This window comes from Euphorbia lathyris, chromosome 9, assembly GCF_963576675.1.
Source record: "Euphorbia lathyris chromosome 9, ddEupLath1.1, whole genome shotgun sequence".
NCBI lineage: Eukaryota > Viridiplantae > Streptophyta > Magnoliopsida > Malpighiales > Euphorbiaceae > Euphorbia > Euphorbia lathyris.
Window position 1 is genome coordinate 51,219,282 of NC_088918.1, and position 3,895 is coordinate 51,223,176.

Genomic DNA, 3,895 nt, shown 5'->3' on the forward strand with positions numbered 1-3,895 from the left:
CGTTTTGATATATAAAAAATAAACCACAGGATATAACACAACACCACCTTTCTCAATCCTTCAATTAGAATTTAGGTCGAGCATCGTAAAGCCTCCTCTCGCACACGCACACAGCCGGCGCAAAAACGCAAGGAATCCGCACAAGAGGGAGGAGCAGCCACTCTCCACCGCCGTCGCTGCTTGCTAGTCCAACCACCGGTCACTCGCCGCTGCTTGTTTAACGCGAATCGCAAGGAGGTGAGTTTTTGTTTTATTTTTCCTGCTTGATTTTTCATTTTCGTTTTCGTTTTTGCTGCTTGATTTTTCTTTGCTTGTGTTTTTACTGCTTGATGAATTTTAGATTGAATTGGATTGGATTATGAATTGCTGCTTGAATTGGGATTTTTATTTTGTTGCTTGAATTGGGATTTTTCTGTTGCTGCAACATTACACAGTTCATTTATATTAGTATTTGAGCCATAGTGTTAATTGGATCAAACCAATCAAATAGCTGGTTTCTGCAAAACTAAAGAGATTCTGTTGTTTGCAATAGGAAATGAAAATCTGATCTTTGACGGAGTAACGGCGGTGGATCCACGTCCAATACGCTGATACTGGAGAACGATCGGAACATCTCTTCCATTGAAAAAGGTACGCTGTAGTCATTTTGAATACGTTTACTACAAGAAGCATGTTAATAATGCCTATATAAACTCTGTGGACACTAATTATTACCTTGAATCAACCTCGAGCAAGAAAGAATAATTGTTGGGCATGTTTATGGAATCTTCAGCCATTAGTGTTCTCATCTTGCTGATCACCTGTTTATTTCAAAGTTGAATAGTTTTTCAAACAGAATCTTCAATTCTGCAGGGAGTGGAGTAATGTAGCATTATTGAAAATTGATCAATCGTGTATAAATTTCTTACTTCCGGTGATAATCCCTGCGTTCCATATTTGTCATCCCAGAACATAGTCCCAATGTGATATATTTGGGGAAGGCTCAATATCTGTCAAGCAGATGTATAATTTGAAAAAGGAAACAGTAATATCATCAGTCAAAGGGAAGAGTCTTCAATTGTTTTAGCTTTTACTCTTTTGTTGCTTTACTATACAGAATTCAGCTTAATCAAGTACATTTAGCATTTAGATTTGAATTCATTTTGAGTGACAATACAAATTTTTTCTTTTCTTTTACTTGCTTTCTTTCACACAGTAATTTCAGTTTTGAAGTGGCTTTAAACAATGGAACAGAGTTGTTTACCGGGCAGAGTTCATTCGTGATCTCGTCCAAAGATTTTTGAGCTTTTTGATGCAGAACCTATATAAGTGCACCATATAATCTTATTACATTCTGGATTCCAAACTTAAAATCATTATATTGGTTGGAGGTCCAGGTTCAAGAAATTTTACCAGAAATCCTACTGCTTGCCTTATGTGTTGGAGTTCCTTCCAAGATGATCCTGCAAACTGTGAAATAATGAACCAATTAATATTTTCTGTTTTGCATGTATATATTAGACATATTTACTATTTAGTCCTTTATCTATTTGTAAAATAGTTAGTTCCCTATTTCTAGCCTACAGTATAGATTTGTATAGATTTTATGCCACGAGTGAAGTTTTTCCGTGGCATGTATAGATTTAGCCACGAAAAAGATATACATGTGGCATAAATATATTAGGAAGTTATAATTTTATATTAGAATTTATTTTTCCCGTGGCTAAATGGAAATGTGCCACGGATTTTGAATTTTTGTAGCATAATTCGTGGCGCAAGTGGTGATTTGTTGTAGTGAGAATTGCTTGCTAACAGAAGTTTATAGAATTCCAGGTTTCTTTTTTCTTCTTCTTTCCCTTTTGTTAATTATTTTTCTGATTATGGGTAAAATGTTAATGAAAAAAAAAACTAATTTCACAATCCCTGAATTAGAATATCTGTCAGAGTTTGAAGGGGAATTATTATTACTAAATTGATCTTTAGACCATGATTTGAACCTGAGGTATAATTTCCCCTCTTGCAGTTAGGATTCATATTCTCTGCTAATGTTGAATCAGCAGACTAAAATTCCTCAATTTAATGTGCATATGTATGAATACTGGCTAGTTCTATGCCGTTTTGTGGGATAGTGTTTAGTCCATACTTTGTTTGAATTGTGTGGATATGCACAAGGGACCTGTCTTGCCCTCATATTGACTCTTTTAAAGATTTTTAAGGTGCTGGTGTATTCTCCTGATTAGAGGTCTTCATTTCATAAGAGAATATTCAGAATTGGCCTGAAAAAATGGGCATAGAGGCAGCAAATGTGCTGTTGAGCTCTTGTTTTTTGAGGAATAATGTTTGTTGCCTGCAGATTGCATTTGGTTAATTCTGTGAATCTTATAATGTGTGCTCTCTTCAGCCTAGAGATTCTTGTTACTTTGCAAGTCCAGGATTACCAAAACTGATTTACAGCGGATATAAGCCCCATGTATACACCTGGGATGATTACCCTCCACTTAAGGAGATATTAGATGCTGTAAGAATGTTCTTTGCCCTTATGTGCTTGGATTCGTTTTTTTTTTCCACATACTGATTCATTTGTAGTGTTTTTGGTTATATCCTGAAGGTTCATAAAGCTCTTCCTAAAGGTTCATTTGTAGTGTTTTTGATTAATTATTTTGCTAACGGAGTGTGGCTTTTATGTAATGCGCAACATGTTTGAAATAGTGTAATATCACTCTGAAATTGAGAATCTAACAAGGGTAAGAGTTGCAATTTTTTTCATTCTAGTCCTTCGTGTTTTTCCCTAAGTTAATTTGCTACTATAATACATTGATATTTTATGTTTACTTTCTTTGAAGGATTTTGCAACAAAATCAATGGCATATTCTGAGGAGGAGATTAATGATGTTCGAGATATTTGGGCTGATTATTTTGGAGTTGAAATCACAAGTCTCTAGATATTTGCATTAGTCTTTTTGTAGAAGTTGTTAGTGTTTGTTCATCTTCCTAGTTTATTTGGCTACAAACTTGAATATGACAAGTAGGTAGATATTTGTTTAAGTGTTTTTGTGGAAGTTGTTAGTGTTTATTCATAGCTTCCTAGGTTTTTTGGCTAAAACTTGAATATGACAAGTTGAATTAATTGATATGTATATGCAACTATTTCTTGAAGAAATTAAGTTGTGATTATATTTTGAATATTTATGTATTTATGCAATGTGGTACTAGTTTTATGTGTAGGTTCTATAAATTAAAAGATTTTATGCTATGCTGGAAAATTTTCTAAATTTTTTTTTTAAAAAATATCAATATTTTGCATCGCGCGTGAGGAAGGAGCGACACAAAATGTATCAGAATAAACGGAGAGCTTGTGTCGCGCATCTTTGGAGCGCGTCACAAGAATTATCATATATTGTGTCGCGCACTCTAAAGGCGCGTTACAAGAGTTAGCGCTCTATTGTATCGCGTGTGAGAAGTGCGACACAACAGATACGTAGCTTGTGTCGCTCTCAAGAGCGATGCAAAGTTCTTGTGTCGCACCCCTGTTGTGTCGCATAAAAGTGCGACACAACAACCTGAAAAAGTGCGACACAAGTGAGCATTTCTGTACTAGTGGTACCTTACCCATTAAGAATCAATATATAAAACAAAAAATATTACAAATTTAATAAAGTATAAATTTAATAAATCATCCATCTAAAAATTGAACAAATTGAACCTTAATCAATAAGAATAAAGTAGCTTAATGTATCACTCAATGGTTGAGGTTTGAATCCCACATCTTACATCTAAAAAAGAATAATATTTGTTAATATATAGAAGATTTATGATGGGTAATGGGTGCCGTGTACCCTAGGGGGATTTCCATACCCGTGACGGGTAATGGTTTTGATCCCGTACCCTTTTATATAGGGTACATGTAGTCCCATTA

The 3,895-nt window shown here is 34.7% G+C and overlaps 1 long non-coding RNA gene across 4 annotated transcripts; it reads left to right on the forward strand.

The window, feature by feature from the left end:
- LOC136205936 (uncharacterized) lies at positions 1 to 3,153 on the forward strand. Of its 4 annotated transcripts, none has more exons than XR_010676142.1 (3): positions 15 to 237; positions 533 to 2,723; positions 2,823 to 3,153. It is a non-coding gene; the product is annotated as an uncharacterized lncRNA (long non-coding RNA). The 4 variants fall into 4 exon arrangements; XR_010676144.1 differs by having other exon boundaries at positions 533 to 2,497; positions 2,588 to 3,153; XR_010676143.1 differs by having other exon boundaries at positions 17 to 237; positions 533 to 630; positions 853 to 3,153.
- Positions 3,154 to 3,895: the final 742 nt, after the last annotated feature.